The sequence below is a fragment of the Maniola jurtina genome, chromosome 6 (assembly GCF_905333055.1).
Source record: "Maniola jurtina chromosome 6, ilManJurt1.1, whole genome shotgun sequence".
In the NCBI taxonomy this organism is placed as follows: domain Eukaryota; kingdom Metazoa; phylum Arthropoda; class Insecta; order Lepidoptera; family Nymphalidae; genus Maniola; species Maniola jurtina.
This window is the reverse complement of record NC_060034.1, coordinates 6413575-6432837: the sequence shown is the minus strand read 5'-3', so window position 1 is coordinate 6432837 and position 19263 is coordinate 6413575. Positions and strand designations below refer to the sequence as shown.

General features: G+C 35.9%; 1 protein-coding gene and 2 long non-coding RNA genes across 3 annotated transcripts in view; 1 reads left to right on the top strand and 2 right to left on the bottom strand.

Annotated features, from left to right (window-relative positions):
- LOC123865949 overlaps positions 1–18341 on the bottom strand; it is a 29927-nt gene extending 11586 nt beyond the window's left edge. The window contains exon 1 of the long non-coding RNA XR_006796081.1: positions 18188–18341. This is a non-coding gene — a long non-coding RNA (uncharacterized LOC123865949). The remainder of the gene's footprint in view (positions 1–18187) is intronic.
- The window catches only part of LOC123865946 (LIM domain only protein 3), an 81440-nt gene that overhangs the window by 48113 nt on the left and 14064 nt on the right, over positions 1–19263 (bottom strand). The window lies entirely within an intron of this gene.
- Positions 1502–18312, top strand: LOC123865948. The gene is made up of 3 exons (XR_006796080.1): positions 1502–1511; positions 11334–11339; positions 18184–18312. It is a non-coding gene; the product is annotated as an uncharacterized LOC123865948 (long non-coding RNA).

The following is a 19263-nucleotide window of genomic DNA, read 5'->3' as shown; positions in this document are numbered from 1 at the left end:
CATGTCTGCCAAGCTTATTCGATGCAGTCCACATAATATTACGCCGGCGATTTAATAATGGAATAGAAGTCTGCATTGAACAAACAAACTATTTTTAATTTCCGCTTCATTTAAACGTGCGTAGCGATATAGAAAAAATAGCAAACATTCATAGCGAATCCAATAGGCTAATCGAGAGTTATTAAGCCCCGGTTCGACCCACCTGATCGCCTCCCGGCTATAATAGAAATACCAGGGACTTATTATTAAAATTGCTGCTAAATTGCTCCCCGCTCTCCCCTTGAAATTCGGTCGAAGGTGAGTTATTGAAGATATTTTGTACTAATGTTAGCACTGTCGTTCGATGTTTGGTATTTTTAATTGACTTTTAAAAGGAGGTAGATTTATTTACTTATTTTCAGGCATCTTTCATACTTACACTGTAAATGCAATTCATTGTAATGCTTCACAAAACTGAATAAATGCGTTTCCATCACGGGTTTCGAAGCGTGAACGCCTTCATAGTTTCTTGCATGAATTACCTGAATTTCGTACATCTTTTAGGATCCAGATTTTTTTGATGGCTTTTCACATTTTATTTATGCTCTCTTACGTACGCAAACGATTGCAAACAAAGAATGTGTGGGGCAATATTGAGCTATGCCACAGCCTACATTTCACGACAGTTAGGGAACTTCTAACAAAACGTCGTGGTTTTGACGTCACTGGCAGGCGTCAAATGTTAGTACATTTGACGCAGGTAGCCTAAAGTAACCTTATTTTTCTTTGACATTTAATTTTTGACATATCATCGATTCAGGATCAAACCGTGAGTTCCCTCACTGTACGTAGTTCACTCTGGCTAACTATGCTATTTAATGCGAGTATGAAATTTGGTATTTGAGCATGGACAGAGTAGCAGATGTTTCAATTCGTTTGACAGGTTCCATGGGAGTGCGGGCTTGAAAGAAGATACCATCACTTTCATAGAAAGCAAAAGCCCAGAATTTTAACTATAACAAAGACCACCACCACCACACCACCAGTGACCTCCAGACACAATCCCCCGCCTTCCTCAACCACCCGCTTCCACTACTTTCTTAAGGTCGTCAAACCAGCTGGCTGTAGGTCGTCCCAGACTGCGCTAGCTACGCGATCTTCACTCCAGAACATCTCTGCCCCAACACCATCGATTCTACGACAGGCATGGCCTGCACACCGCCACTCCAGCTTCCTAATCCAATATGTGTCATATAAGGACATATCTAATCATATATTTAAGTATAAAATTATATATAACTCGTTATTATCTAAACCTCATCGTCCAGTGTGCCAATAATACGCTCAATTAATTAGCGAACCGAGTGATGTGTTCAACGTACTTACCTAATTAATATCCCAGAACCGAGCCAACAATACCCTGTTATTATAATACCACTGACTGCTACTGATTGAGTTACATACAAACAATATCGTCTAATGAACGTCGTACAAGATTATGACATCAATTATCCTTTGTCATTTGAAAACATGTTCGTCATGCAATAATGGGTGGTCGTGTTATAGAAAATATGCTATGATAAATCACTACTGATAGCAAGGCTGGATGACCTTTGCCTGCAGACTGGAAAAACTTTTTACCAACAAAACGAGTGTAATGTTTTCAGGGTTCACATATGTATTTATGTATGGGAGTGAGATTCTTTATTCTATCATAACTTGTTAATATCTGATCAGAATTGAACGTATGGGATAATCTTTGCATTATCCCCAAATACATATAAATATATGTCATTTTATAACAAGTGTAAATTAAAAATTTATAACACCCCCGACAAGTGAAGGTTACAGTAACTAGAAAAGAGCTGATCTTTCAAACGGCTGAACCGATTTTCTTGGATTATAACTAAGAATACTCTCGATCAAGCCACCTTTCAAACAAAAAAAAACTAAATTATCAATTGCTACATTACTTTAGGAGCTACGATGCCACAGATAGATACACAGATACACACGTCTTATATAACACCCCTTTTTTTGGGTCGGGGGTTAAAAATTCAATGTGGCGGCTGTATGGCGCCAATTTCAAATGAAAAAAAAAAAACTTTGTAAAAAAAATTTGCATTGACAGAATAGTCACGTTTTTGTATTTATTTTGACTAATTTACGCATTATAACCCTCTTCAGACGAACGAGAGTGAGACGCGAAAAACGATTCGCTCGCTTAGGTAGTTGCATACTATATTTTCATTGCGTGTCCCATATCCCGCGCAGGATTCACCTGGTTTTGGCCGTAGCTTTAACGCAAAAGGCCCTATAGGCACACGCCCAAGCAAACCGTTCAATGTACGAATGGGTAATTAGTTATTGTTGAGACCGCAGCGACCGGCCTGCACCAATAATACGCTCAATTAATTAGCGCACCGAGTGACGTGTTCCACGTAGGTACTTACCTAATTAACTTCCCAGAACCGAGCCAACAATACCCTGTTATTATAATACCAGTGATTGAGTTACATACAAACAAAGTGCTGTACCGCGTAGTTTGCAGAACTTGTATTGCAAAAACATTACACTGTGTGATGTGTCGTAAGATCAGTCACACATTTTATATGACGAGCGACGTACGCACTCCGCACTATAATGGTCTGTCATTCTGGCGCGCTGACGCTAGGGACAAAAAAATACTAATTAAGTATAGATATTAGAAGCCTCAATAGCTCAACGGTTATAGGAGCGGACTGAAATCCGAGAAATCGGCGGTTCAATCCCCACCGTTGCACTATTGTCGTACCCACTCCAAGCTTTACGCTTAGTTGGAGGGGAAAGGAAAATGTTAGTCATAATTAAAACGGCTAATATTCTTTCTAAAAAAATTACTCTTGAGGCGCGTTCCAATTGATCAGTCTTCGCGCCAGCTTGCTTTGCGATACAGTTGCACAACGCAGTAATGTATTTATAGCTTTAAACGATGCCTTAGATTCATGAGCCTCATATAATATAATCTCTATGCACGGTTTCTACTTATTTTTCCGTACTGGAAAATATCATAGAAGCTGCCTTAGGCCCCTAATCAATCATGTGTGCTGTCTATACAGTTACCATTTGCGTTTTCAGTATAAATAATGACTTTGATTGCGGCACTTGTTGTAATGTGCGATCATGCTTATATTTAATCTTTTTGCATTTAGGTGTAATCAAAAACGCCTTGTTGCAGTTTTGTCTTACATACATAGTACATACACATAAATACCTATTAACCTATGTATGCGCTACGTATGCTACCTATAGGTAACTGGATTAGGAGTAGTCAAGACTTCTGAGTAACGAGGTGTTGTCGGTCCTTTTGCTACTTCATCAGCGGTGGGATGGAACTTCGTGAGGTTTTTAGTCGGTAGGAGTCCGACAAAACCTCTGTGCTCCCCCGTGGCTGGTGGTATCTATGACGGATTTTCCTCCCGAGAAATAAGAACTAAATGCGAAAGCCTTGCAAGGCTTAGCTTAGCCTTATTATTGTGCTCTGAATATTTTTTGAGACATTAGGTCTTTTTTACTATCGGTTTGTATTATGCACACTGCACAGGCAAATGTAATCGAGTATAACAGAATTAATTATTGTGGAAATCGTGGCGAGTGGCGACCAACTTAACAGCAACAATATTACATTCGCCGTTCAGCGCTAATTGGAGTTTCGAGTAACCTATTCGTACTTTCCCAGTAACGAACCTACAGTCGCTCAACAATACCTCCTGTTATTGCAATACCACCAACTGGCCGATTGAGTTACAAACAATGTACAGTCAGCAACCGAGCTAGGTTTGCACCCGCCCATAGCATGGAATGGCGAGCTTTGTTGCAGACTGTACCTATCTAATACTTGCTTCCCATGGTGCGTGATTCTGCGGACTAGATACGCACAGACAGCTACGCGTCGCGCACAAGGCTCGGACGAAAAACGACGTGTCTGCGCTACCACGGACGATTCTCTTCCCATGATGCGTCATCGGTGACGGGCTGGTCCGCGTCCGTCCGCAATATCACGCACCGTGGGAAGCCTGTGTAACCTTGTATGGTTACAACGTCGACGGGATGATTTCATTGTCATTCGTTCAAACAACGTAATCTAATGAATGCCTGATCAATTCGATCAATTATAATATTATTAGTTGAGTCATTTGAAATGAAGCTTCCCTACCTACTTTGGTCAGCCGAACGTCATACTGATGGGTTTTCGTCATGTTTTCGTAAAGTTTTCGTTGAAGTAAAGGACTTTCCAATTCAGTGGGTAATTTTTGAATAACAACTAAACAGGATAATTCTTGGAAACTATTAATTGACTCATTCATTCATTAAAAATTATTAATGTTATGATTTATTAATGAAAACTAGGTATTTTACAACTGAAGAGTTGTTTACTTTTAATGTATGCTTAATTGGAAAACCTAGTGGTTATTAATCACCAACCAATAAGAGCATGTGTTTAAAAGTTCACGTATAGTGTAGTAAGTTGGAGTTACGACGCTCTCCGATGACTTTTATGCATCGTTTGTGCCAACCAGTGAGTAGCAGACTGCCTTAAAAGTACGCGTAGAGTGTAATAAGTTAGAGTTACAACGCTCTCCACTGACATCCTTATGATAAAGCTACTTAACTACTAGCTCAAAAATCACGCCTTCTGGAAGTGTGAATACTAAGTTTATTGGTGTAGCCTCTATGATTAATGAGATTAAAGGCAAAATTTTGGCCAAATTCCGACTCGTGCACCTCAGATTGCTGAGAAACTTAGCTTTCTCACATAAAGTCAGGAGCGATCTCTTGTTTATCAACTTGACAGCGATGGTCGACGTCTTACGGATTATGGAAATGATGGAATAGTGACTGATTAATTGAGCGTGTAACATGACTCGTCTAATTAGACTGAATCTCAAGCTGATGTAATTGTTGTCTGTCCATCCTTGCTTAGTGTCAGACACGCACGTGTCAGGTGTTCGGATCAAATCAACTGAACATGGACACCTTTATTTCATAACTAATTATATAAAATATTAGAATATTATAATTCTGCTAGCTGATGCGACTTCATCCGTGTGAATTAAGTTTTTTAAAATCCCGTGGGAACTCTTTGCTTAGCCAGGATGAAAAGTTGCCTATGTCCTTTCCCGGGATGTAAACTAACTCTGTTTAAAAAATTTAAATTGGTTAAACGGATAGGCCTTTAAGTATCCCGTGGAAACTCTTTAATTGTTCGGGATAAAAAGTACCTCACATTAAGTCACTCTCAAGGTCTTCAACTATACCCATGCAAAAAACCACATCGACCAGTTTTACCGTTGCGGCATTATTGAAGATTAAACCAACAAACAAACACACGTTCGCATTTATAATATTATGGATAATGAAATACGGGCAATGATGGTTGTGAACTCTGATAGACAGACAGACAAAACCATGAGAGTTCCTTGTTTTACTAAGGAATCCTAAAAAGACATACTTTTAAAGCTAATTTGTTTCAATACAAATCTTTATGTTTAAGTAAGTATAGTAATAACAATAAATAAGTACCTAGTGCTGTTTTTTTCCGCAGAGGATTTGTGTAAATATTTGCCTAGATAGATGCCTCAACGGGATAAAATGAGGAAAAATATAGAAACAGTTTGTTTACAAAGAATATGTAACTTTTTACAGCAAAATTGTAGTAAGGTAAAGAATAAAATCGAGGAGTTTTAATCTAACCTAACCTAGCAACGCTGTAAGCAAACGAGCTCTATAGGTACAATTAACTTCAATGAACGTCATAAAGTAGTCCACAATCAAACATATGGGCATTTGGGCACTTATATCAATTGAATAGGCCACGACAATCCCGCATAATTATAATTAAAACTCAAACACTCACAGTATTGGAGTTTGGTTCGTCAATAATAGACTCAGAGCCCACGGTCAAAATATTATAATCGTTAGCTATCGCAGGCTATTTTTTGTTTACGATTTACATAAGATATTTCACTTAATTTTTTTATAAAATTAATACTTGCAATACAAAACAAACATAATTATCATTATATTTTTGTTTCTTGGATTATAGTTGTTCAACTTTTTATTGTTTTTTAACATACTTTAACTCAGTACCACGAATAAGGGAATTTGAAATAATAATATTAGCCAATATTTAATCATTAATAATATTTTTTGCAATAGCTCTTCATCTATTTCAAACAATTTTTATAACAGTTATATTACAGATGAATCACAATAAAACGTCCGTCAATTTTTTGCCACCAGTTCTTAGACCATGAATGGCCTTTGAATAAATCGATGGCAATGCGTGCTCCATAACGGTATGTTAAGCGATATTCGATCGCAATTAGTTACAAAATTAATTTGATTTGCTATAATTAATATTTAACATTACTTTTAGTGCCTGCATACCCTGTATGTTCCATCAATTTACCAAACCAATGCTGGCTGTATCTACGGTTTGGTGCTTGTATGATTAAGTACGTAATATGAAATCAATACCGGGCCCTGTTTATTTAAAATTTAATAATAATTTTGCATACTTAAATCAAACAAAAAAATATGTAATCAACTGGACCCAATTATGCCACAATGTTGTACCTAATTAAATTAGAAATCACGAAGGCCTTGCAAATAAACGAACTAAAAAGTAAAAAAATCACATTTAAAAATGGCGCCACACAGTCGCCATATTTTTTTTTTACTACATAGCCAGTGTAACTCGGGATGATGTAAGGATTCTAACGATACTCCATACATCCAAATCTGTTCAGACATGTCGAAGTCATTGTGGAAACTCACATACATCAATATATGCCTACCTAAGTACATTACATGAGCCTTAAACATATTAAGTACTCTTTATTTTGGGTCTTGTAAAAATGTACCTACCAAGCCACATTGCATCTTCTGTATAGTCATTTCTCAGTCATTCAAGAATTTCGTTAGTCATTTTCTCATATCAGACGACATTTAAGAGGGCTCCTCCGTCACTCGTTTCATACAATCGTAGTTCCAATTGCATTTGAATATTAAGCAACCAAAGTCCATGAAATTTTGCAGACATATTCTAGAAACTAATATCTATGTCTGTGGTTTTCCAGATTTCTGTTAAAATATTCGGTTTCAAAGTTACGCGGTCTTAAAAATTTTCATACAAATCTTTGAGCCCCTGTAATTTTAAAACTACATAATTTTAGAAAAATCTAAAACACCACAGACACAGATATTAGTTTCAAGAATATGTCTGCAAAATTTCATGGACTTTGGTTGCTTAGTATTCAAATGAAATTGGAACTACGATTGTATGAAACGAGTGGAAACGAGTGACGGAGAGAGCCCTGTTAAAGTAATCTCAAAATCAATGCAACGTGGCTTAGTACATTTTGGTATAACTGGGTCCAATCAAGTTCGGAATACGACGTTACATACAAAGTTCGAAATATGCGACCTAGCTCTTAATTAAAATGTAAATGCGTTTAATTATGATCGTAATAAAATTTAACGAAACATATAAACAAATTCCTACCGTAGCAACTTTAATATCGAATTGTTTACTTTAATGAATTATTTTAATTAGCTGACTGCAATAATCGGAGAAATGTAGATATGCAATATTAATTTAGCAGTTATTGGAAACGCGAAATTAAATTTCCGGTTAATATTTAGTTACGCTGTTGTAGATTACGAATCGTGCATATTGCTATTTAAACAAATAAATCCAACGTTTAATATTTATTTTCTCGTAAGTTTTGTAAAGTTTCCGAGAATCGGGTAGTTTTAGAAAGATGACCACTCTTATTATCAATCAATCAATCATTTTATTGAAAATTCTGGTTACATATTGATCTTACTCTAAGTTTATATAAGTACGTAGCAGCGTACGTAGCGTTACTACGTACGCTGTTGCGTAGCGTTACTATATACAACGTACGTTTAACGTACTACATACGTATAACGTACTTACGTTACGCATAACATATACATACATAGCATAACGCCGGCCAAATGCTGATTAGTAGAATTTACACACTGTTGAGAACACTATGGAGAACTCACAGGCATACAGGTTTCCTCACGATGTTTTCCTTCGCCATTAAAGCAAGTGATGCTTAATTACTAAAACGTACGTGACTTCGAAAAGTTAGAGGGATCGAACCCTGGTCTTCCCGACTAGGAAGCCGACGTCTTAACCACACCCGGGTATTTTTCCGACATTTTGCACGATAAATCAAAAACTATTATGCATAAAAATAAATAAAAAATTTGTTTTAAAATGTACAGGTAAAGCCTTTTCATATGATACCCCACTTGGTATAGTTATCTTACTTTGAAAATTTAAACACATTTTAATTTTTTTTAATGATTTAACCACAAATTCACGGTTTTCAGATTTATTCCTTTACCTAAGAGCTACCTACCTGCTAAATTACATGATTCTATGTCAACGGAAAGTACCCTATAAGTTTTCTTGACAGAAACAACAGACGGACGGACAAACAGACAGACAGACGACAAAGTGTTCCTGTAAGGGTTTTGTTTTTCCTTTTAAGGTACGGAACCCTAAAAAAAGTTAATCAACACAATTTCTTAATTAAGTAATTTAATTAATTAACTCGGATAATTTCAGCCAGTCTATAAACAAAACTTCAAACCTAATTGACTATAAACGCAGTCTCAAGTTATAGAATAATAGGGTACCGTACCGAGGACTAAAGTTCCGGAGTTGAGCATCCAGTTTCAAAGACGGGTTTCTGATAAGTGGATTAATTACGTGGATGATCTTCCTTCTAAATTAGTCTAACAACCGTATTCTGTTACACGTGCTTCTCTTTGAGACCTTGCGTATTATATAGAGTTTCATTTTACTACAGCACTTCACTCAGAGTATGGGTTCTTGGTTAGGTAAGTAGGGTATAGTTTACACCACTGAAATGGACTCATACAAGTACGCTGGAAGAGATATGTTATTCAAAATGACAGTTATTTTGTATGCCGATTCGAAGCACCGCCACATCTACTCAAAACTACAACTCGGTACTAAATGTTAGTGATGAGACATCCATCAACATAGTGTCATAACGAAGACTACTTGACATAAAGTGTCAATTTTAAAATTTTTATTCCCGGTATGCTCGGTGGGGCACTTTGCATGGGCGCAAAAAATAACTATCATTTCGTATGGCACACCTCTTCCAGCGTACTTGTATATGTCCATATTATCTGTGGTTCATACCCGCTAAGCTTTGACCAACAGCTGACTAAATAATACGCACGCAGCTGTATTCTATAAACTGCCAGCAAATATTGAGTCATTGGAGGTTATTCGTGATCAATTGGTCGGAAAACTTAGGGGCCGATGACAAAGCAAAATACTTGCTCGCTTACCTGTAGTGCAAAGCTTACCCTAGCTGCCTAGTTATTATTTTCGTTAAATGAGGTTATAACATCTTGCAACAAGACTCAACTTAAATTCTAGAAACTACAGCCATCCTTTACTATGTTACGGAAACTGACATGGTCAATAGAATTTTATTTCACCCCGGTTAATTACCTCTTCTATTAAAATAATCAGCCTGGCTGTTGAGTGCGAATATGTTTTGTACGGTATTTAAGTAGTTAAAAGTTTTAAAAAAAGAAAAGTTGGGTTAAAAATTCACTTTTGACACTTTTGGACAATTCACTTACGGTGAACTGTGCCAGTAACATCATCTAGTAAAAGATCTTATTTCATTTTACGCGCGAAGGTGGTTCAGCCTGCAATAAAAAAAAAATGATGCACCCACTAAGAGTATGATTTGAATACATATTACAAAAGTATAACTAACCTAGTTATATTTTTGTATCCAATAAAAAAATGACAAAAAATGAATCATTGCAACAGAATTTTTGTGCAGATAGCACGCAAAAATTTATAAAAAGAATAAAAAATCGCATAATATATTCTTAGCTTTATAAATTATACGACTTGCGCAAGAGAATATTATAATTTTTCGAGCAAAGCCGAATTAATATATTGCAAAATTAATGAGGCAGCACAAAACATTCCGGGGGAGTATTCTATTACCAAATCACAATAGCAACACGATCTAAATTGGCTACTAAATATTCAAAACCAATACGAAACATACACGGGTAATTCCACAACGGCGGCCTAATTCAATTTGAATCACACACAATATTCTATTAATGGTGACGGACAGGTATAATCAGCCGCCCGCTGCCCTCATTGTTCCTGCGGGTGACGAAGACGACGCTCTGTAACTGAAGTCTATGGTTACTTCACCATACGCATTTTCATTTATTTAGCCTTTTTATGGGTTAGCATAGTTCAGGAATATGCATTATGCATAGTAAAACATTACTTTAGTTTTCTGTTTTAGGTCAGTTTTCATAAACCTCATAACGTTTTATTTTTTGAATTGTGACGTTATTTGAATAAAGTGTCTATTTGGATCACTTACGGTTCTATAGTAAAGCTCGGTTCACTATATGGCCGTTTTTCCAAGTTTCCACCAGGGATGCACGGGTATGCCTAGTGAGTGATGCCTGTTGCATTTTCATAGCTTATTGAACTATTTTTCATCAGAGCTAAATGCACAATAAATGAAGCAACCCTGCACATCCCTCATGATGCAACCTCCTTTATCTCTGGCTAAAAAACCATATAGATATATGGTATAATAGATCCAGACTATCACTTTAAACAAAAATACTACAACTGAAAATCACTAATTTAACTAGTGAGGTGAAGCACGATTATAAACAGACCCTTCTGCTTCACCTCAACCTCGGTATGTAATTTCTGTTTTATGTCTCTTTCACAGGAAAAATGACATAAGTACAACCGAAAAAGTGTCGATAGCTAATTGATTCGTGATCGGCAAACCCTTTGCATTTACCATCGTCTTAATAAGGGGTCTCATCATAGGGAGGCATGTCTTTATTCTTATAAAGTACAAAAAATAAATCGGGGAAATTATTTAAGCTATTTGAAGAAAATGATAAATCTTCAATGGTACTTATTGTTTTGCCGCCTATTTAGCGCAGTTGAATTTAATTACTTTCTAGAATTCTAGATGAAAATGTAAATACGAGTAAATTATATGATTACGAGTATACTTAGTAGGTATTGTATGAACCGCACGTCATTTAAAAAAACGTAGATAACAAGAAAGTTCTTTTTTCTACAAAATAGTCAGTCTTGTACTAAAATAATATCGATATAAACAACTATTATAAACTTTGCATTGTTACGGTACACCGCGCGCACTGTCCGTTAAATAATGATACCTACTCTAATTAGGTCCACTACACCAATGTTTGTAAATAATTAGTGTATTGTTTAATTGGCATCTCTTGTTATCTGTTTGTTTGGATTATTTATTCATTAGTGGTGTTTGTGACAGCTGTTGCTGAGGTAGCTTACATTGGTGCATAATTATCGTATCGTATAATATTATGCTATTGTTTAAACAAATAATATAGTATTTTAATTCTGTTTCAATTTTATTCGACAACTTTGGTCTATCATTGGTAGGTATTTGATAGAATCCCATATAAAAATATAGAATAGAGGGGAGGTATATTAATTATAAATTAATATTAACAAATGACTGCCCTGTGTAGTCAATAACATAAAATTTTAAAAAAAATACAATAATGACCCAATAACAATAAATGAAAAATTATAACCCTATAACGTGTAATACAACAAACCCATCCGAAAAACATAAACTTCTTTACGACTATCTAATAAAAGAAGCCACACTGTATGTGCGGCTTTTTAATATCAGAGGCGAGAGCCGGCCGACTGTCCCACGAAACATTTTCCATTAATAAAACGCGAAAAAGGAATATTACATATGAAAAAGACATATATCCGTATCGCCGGACCCGCCGCTATCTCCTCGGAAGGTAATAACTTCTTTACAAGTCCAAAGTCCGAGGGATTGAAAAGCAATTTCAGCACACCCCCGCCCTAGCGCGGGGCCGGACTCGCCATATTTCTTTTTCGCCGCTACTGTAATTCGCCTTTGATTTAATCTCAAGAAACAAATCTTAGAATGTGAAACTAGCGATAGGCATCAGTGAAACTAGTTTCGCTGATTGGATTCCATCCCGCTCGGAGTCCCGACTGTTCCTACAATTTGAATTGGTCACTGCACAAGCTCGGCTATTTGTTTGATTTCGTTAAAAGATTGCAATTCTTATTTTCTCCGTCGAGATTTTGTCTGAACGTCTGTATTGCGGGACCTAACCCTTAAAACGGGCTCCGAAATAAAAGGGACGCCCAATACGGTGCTCGCTCGCTATAATTGTTACCGGCGTTTTTTATTCATTTTCAGAAAATACATTTTGATTTGAAAAAAAACTGTACAAATGTAAGTCAAATAACATGTTAGGTATCTCAGAATGGACAGGACTATTTAAATATACCATGAGAATTATGTTGTGTTGATCATTATTATTATATGTAGTTCTGCAAAACAAAGTGCTTAATACCAAATTGATCGTGAAATCATGACTGTATGAAATTTTGAGTCAAAATGTGATATCATTCTTCAATCAGTATCATATTATTATATTCGATTAATTACTGTGGAATTGATAATACAATCGTAATACACATTCAGTTTTCACGGAATGCAATCGATTAATCCGAATACAATAAAACATCAGGCGTACATCGATGCGAATGGCGAATGTATCGCTGTGTTAACAATACTCCGTGTCTGGTAATTTAATTATCAAGAACGCAGTGAAAAATCAATTGAAATAAATCAACGGGCCAATATACATATCGAGTGTCGACGGCTCAATTTGTAACGTATCAGTAAACTGTATAGAGACGTAACTCTAACCAGCTTATCCGTGGGCGGCGAGGCGTCCCAAAGTATCGCGTTGCGGCAACCAAACCGCAACCTATACTTTACACAACCACTATTTTATTCATAACTATATTTATAATAACTAGAAGATAATCTTCACATCACTTGCGTAGAGCAAAAGCACTAATATAACTTGGATAACTTATGGTCTCGCAAAAATATTGTACAGTGTACACCCCTATGAAAAGTTCGTCAGTTCCGAAAACTACTTGAACATGACCATAAAATGGAGGTGCAGGTAGTGTGTACCTAGTAGTAAAACCATCAAATAAAACTTAAAATAAAAATATACGTAAACAAGTGTAAATTATTAAGATGTATGACTTTGTTGAAATAAATAAATTTGAAATTTGAAATTTGAAATTAAAAATTTATAACACCCCCGACGAGTGAAGCTTACAGTAACTAGAAAAGACCGAAAAGACCTGATAACTTTCAAACGGCTGAACTGATTTTCTTGGACTATTCCGCGCCTACTATCTAAAGTATCTGAGTTTTCCAAAACATCATTTTGAAATAAATAATTATGTATTTAGGCAACGTCCATCTTGACAGCTTGACATTTGTCAATTGACATCATATTATGAACCTAACGGTTATCTAACCTTCTTTTCTACAAGAAAACTAGAAAAGAGCTGATAACTCTTAAACGGCTGAACCAATTTTTTTGTATTATAGCTAAGAACACTCTCGATCAAGCCACCTTTCAAACAAAAAAAACTAAATTAAAATCGGTTCATTCGTTTAGGCGCTACGATGCCACAGACAGATACACAGATACACAGACACACAGATACACACGTCAAACTTATAACACCCCTCTTTTTCGGTCGGGGGTTAAAAAGTACGTTTTCAAAAACCTCAAGCATTTATACAATTTTTATCGTTATTATATCTATCACAAAATACCTTTATATTACAAAAATGTTTTCACAAAACTTCACGAAAGGGTTGAGAGGCTACAAGTGCGTAGAACATCAGTAATAAGAAAAAAATCTATGTAAACCCGACTCAATTTGAGTTGAGACGGTCTCATCTCATCCGACCGGCCGGCCGCAGATCGCTATCGTCTAAACTGTTCCGAGCGCCTTATTTATATAATCTAACTATTTGTGAGGGACAAGCACCCCTTATTATGTTATTCCCTTCGCTTTTAGTTTTATAAAGAACTTCGAAAGTACGAGATAGAAAACTCTACTCAGTAATACAAAATTAAAGTTCTATTCATGCCTGTATGACTACGAACGACTATAATGTACCTAGGTCTTTTTAAGTTACGGTACAACAAAAACTGGACCGAAAATTCGCTTCTGTAAGAACTTTTAAGTAAATAAGTAAAAACACAAATGAAAATGAAACAATAACAAAATCAAAAAAACTAAATTAAAATCGTTTCATTCGTTTAGGCGCTACGAGGTCACAGATAGATACACAGATACACACGTCAAACTTAAAACACCCTTCTTTTTGGGTCGGGGGTTAAAAATATCCAAGAATTACTCATCAAATGTGTAAAGGCGATCTTAACACCTCTTGGCAATCTTATAGAAGAAGAGCTTAGTTAAATAATGCAATGTAACGTTTTTGATCTTCTACTGAGCAATAAGTTGTTTCTTCAAAAAAAATGTATTGGTTTGACTATAAAAAGGACTCATTTACGAATGCAAATAATTCCATAGAGGTATACGGCACAACTCAAAGGTCGCTCACGCGTCCTGTAGCCATTTTCTGCGCGAACGAAACTCTATATTGAATACAATTCTAATAGAAAACAACGTCCACACAGTCCAAATTTTCGCTCGAAAAAGATTTGCATAATAATATTATGTAGTTTCAAAACAATTTAGTATCTATCCGTTTGGATTTCGTAGTATGTATTTTTAAATTAATTTTATAGTTTAAAGAAACGAAATGAAATTTGAAATATTAAAACATCTATCTTGTAGAAAATTTGTCTACGTAATGTATGTAAGTTTAAATAATATATACCTATGTATATATATTTTTTATATTTGCCAATATGTAGCGGCCTCAGGATTGCATGTTAGAAGTGCGGCCAAATCATGGCATTTGTGACGTGCTATAATTTCATAACAACACACGTATCATTCGACATGCACAGGTTGTCAAATTACCTTATTTGGGTTAAATTGTTAAAAAAAGGGTTAATAACACTGTTTAATTTATATTATTTATCGTAATAAATATTATCAGCACTACATCATTGTTTGACAATCAGAAAGTGTACAATATTGTAGTTAACTACCCAATTTGAATATATATGACTTTGAGTTTAACTTTTACTTTGATCGTCCATTGCTGAAAGCCGTAAGTTGTAACCTCTTCCATTAATCACATAATAGTAGAGATTTTCTTTACATCTTTACAGTCATCCTTAAAATCTAGATTTGTGCTACGTATTTTTAACATAATTTTTAGGGTTCCGTTGTTAAGTTCTTAACTTAATATATTGAAAAATCTAAAAAAACTCTTGGATTCAAGCATTTAGCACGTCCTCTTTTTCGGTTTACTAAAAGATGATTTTATAATTTTCTACTGGAACTGGTTTTATTAAGACGTCTTTTTCTTCAAGAAGTGTATGTATTTCTTCATCAAAAACTAAGGCACTTTTCATGGATATAAATATTGTGTGCTGTTTTAATTTTAGATCCCTTTTTTGAATTTAACAAAATAATCTTTAATAAAAAGTTGGGTTTATACAAATGCCGCCATTGTGGAGAGGTCCGCGAGCCGAGATCGGGCCATTTACTCCTGTTTTCAATTTGTCGGTCGCGAACATACATCAGTTGCGGCACGCAGCGGAACACAGCCCCAACTTTAATACACTTACGTTTGACATTTTTCCGCCCATTATGCATTCTTCTAAGCCAATGCTTTCCGTAAATACTAGGACATTTTGTTCTACGCGGAGACCAATTTATCACAGAGAAAATGCTCACAATAATCAGAGGCTCGGGTAAAATGACAGCTACGTTGCAGTGTGATGATCGCAATCACCTTTTATTGGCAAATAGAACAGTAATAAAAATATGTTTTCAAAATACTGTCACTTTGGCCAATAGCAAAAGATCGCTGTTGGCCGAACGCTTGACTTTGATCCCACGCTGATGAAGTAAAGATTGATTTGATTACTTGAGTACACCGTAGTGAAGCAGATTCTTACAAAGCCTGGCGGGTCGATGGTAGAAAGATGAGGAACAGAGTCAAACAGTTATTGAATACTAGATGATACCCGCGACTTCATCTGGATTTAGGTTTTTAAAAAAATCCCTTGGGAACTCTTTAATTTTCTGGGATAAAAATGTGCCTATGTCGGTCCCCGAGATGTAAGCTAACTCTGAACCCATCAAAATCGGTTAAATTAAACTGTTGGGCTGGGAAAAGCTAGCAGACAGACAGACAGACACACTTTTGCATTTATAAAATTAGTATTAGTATAGGTTATGGGTAGATATACTTATTGTATTTTACAAGTTGATTTATCACGAAAAACATTGAAGTAGGGTACTGCGTACGCAATAGTTCTCAAACATTTGTCGTGGACATAGCAAGTCGACATCGTTTGTCAACTTCGATGATAAATGCTCGCTTGTAATTGAATCGGGAGTTTGCTCCGCTTTCATAGTACGCGGAATGGCCACGGATTACTTTTGACGTTTTCATAAATTTCTAATACAGGAACATGCCTACAGGAAACAATTTTGTACAGGAGTATACCCATGTTGCTTAATATGTAATCTTGAAGCGTTGGCTTTATTTATTTTTTATCTATTTTACATCTTTATTGGAACATTGTGGTCGTATTCATCTCAATCGATGAACACCTGGACACCTGACATTGGTCTCTTGAAGAGATTTCTAAATACTTATCAAAAATTACAGAACTGGCGACCTCTCTTGACTAACGTGTGTTATCTAGAAGAGATACCCACTATTCACCACATTTTCCAGTGGGTACCTACTCTGTAATACCTACAGTAGGTACGCTCTCAGGAGTTAAAAAGTGCAAGTTACACAGGCATGTGGTCATAAAACTACAAAGACCTATCTTCCATGTTTTTTTTAATTTGTGGTATGGTCACTGAGTAAGGATTATTCATTCTTTATACTGTGGTATGGTAATAAAATATTCGATTCGCTCACGATACACGTTCCCGGTGGTCGCAAGTAATATGACACCTGCGTTTATCCACAGCCTATACTCTACTCGGTACGGACTCCACAGTTGCGAGAGCGCGGTCAGGGACTGGGATTTGTGCTGTTATTAATTCTGCTAAATTGAAAGCTGACCCGCTCCGCTGTTGACTCCGGTGATTACCCGTCCGGTTTCAAACTTCACTGAGTGCTTTGAAATATTTTGCGCAAATTAAGCCATTCAATTTGAGCAACTTATTTTTTGAGAATTTCGTTTGGTGCTATCATTACACTAGCGGCACGCTATGATGGCCGGTTTGACACATTACAATAGTGATGTGGAATGTCAATTTATTCTCGAACAAAAAACAATTAAGTTTTGTTTTTGTACCTGATTAAATAGGTTTAATAAAACAAAAATGTATATGTTTATTTAATTTATTTGAACGAACTGAATATTTGAACGAAAATGAATATACATACTTTATATGCACACAAGAAACATATGAATACAAAAGATACCAAAAAAGGTGCCACAAAAGGCCATAATTAATCAGATTCGTCCATACTACTATTTTCACTGTCGTCACTGCTATCATCACATACATTAATAATTATATGTTCGTTTTCTATAATATTATCTATTTTCACATCTCTTTCATAATCTTCCCTTATTAATTTAACGGTTCTATTCACAACCTTTTCCCAGTCTATTCCACGTCAATTCGAAACTGCTTTGTTTTGCATTGAGCATTGACGCGAGTTTGCCGGAGGTAGTAGTTGTGCTAGCCAGCGATCCTATGTGACGATCGTATTAGATTCCATTTTTATTTATTGATATTTTTTTGCGATTTCAGAGGTTTGTCCACATAGTGAAAATTGTTCATATTCACAAGTACATTCACCCCTTAAATGGTGCAAACTGATTTTTCTACACTTGTATACATTTAAGAAATCAATTTAATAAATAAATTTTGAGTCCTAAACCTAAAACTACATTCGATAAAATTTATGAATCTCTGCACATCACTATCGTCAATAAAGTAATACAATTATTTCCTTCAAAGTCGTTATCAATTAATACGGAACTTCATGAGCGGACAAACGTCAAACCGGCCATCATAGCGTGCCGCTAGTTTAGGTACAGTCCGTAGAAACCCACCATCATCTCATGCGCCATTTTAATTCTATGGGTCAGCTGTCATGTCAAAGTACGGGTCAGGTTTAAAATAAGGACCAAAATCGTACTTTTGTCATGATATTTGACACATAAAGTTAATATGTCGTCATTTTTTACGCATTATAGAGGTGATTTCGCAGTGCTGTATCCGTTAACCTTATTATTGAAAAAAAACTACTTCAATTTTTAATAAGATTTTATTTTAGTTTATTATTAAACCACTGCACTGCTTGTATCAGATTTGAAGTAGGATTAAATCACCTACCCGATTCTCTGACCGATTACTTACTTATACTGAACTGAATACTATTACTTATCTATACTAATAAATAAAATTGGAGTGTCTGTCTGTAATTTCGAAATAATTACCTCATATTAAGCTCATATGGTTATTTGAACGATACCAACACTGAATCACACGTTTTTAAAATTTTTGTCTGTCTGTCTGTCTGTCTGTTTGAAAAGGCTAATCTTTGGAACGGCTGAACCGATTTTGACGGTATTTTCACAGACAAGTAGAGGATTGACCAGGGCGTAAAATAGGCTACTTTTTTAACCGACTTTCGAAAAGGGAGTTGTGTTTTTCTACCTATGTACACTGAAATCTCCGAGATTTCTGAACCGATTTGCTTAATTTTTTTTTTAATCGATAGAGGAACTTTGTGACATTGTTTCATAAAAAAATTGGATTCCAACTCCTCAATCCTGATGCTGCAGGGGATCTGACCAATCCACGCGGGCGAAGCTGCGGGCATCAGCTAGTTAAAAATAAACATGGTAAGGAAGAATATAGGGACATTTTAAAGCAATTTAAAAACATAATGCTCACTATACACAGTACACACGTGGTAAGCACTAGGTACGGGTACGGCCGGTACTAATTTCGAGGACTGTTGGTATGCGTCGGGCCACTGAACGTTCAAATTGCCGTGGCGATCGTTCCCGCCCGTTCATTACAGACTATGTTTGCTACTCCACGAATGAAGTAGAGGAAATGAACGCTTTCTATGAAGGGGTATCAACCTCATTGTGAATTTCATT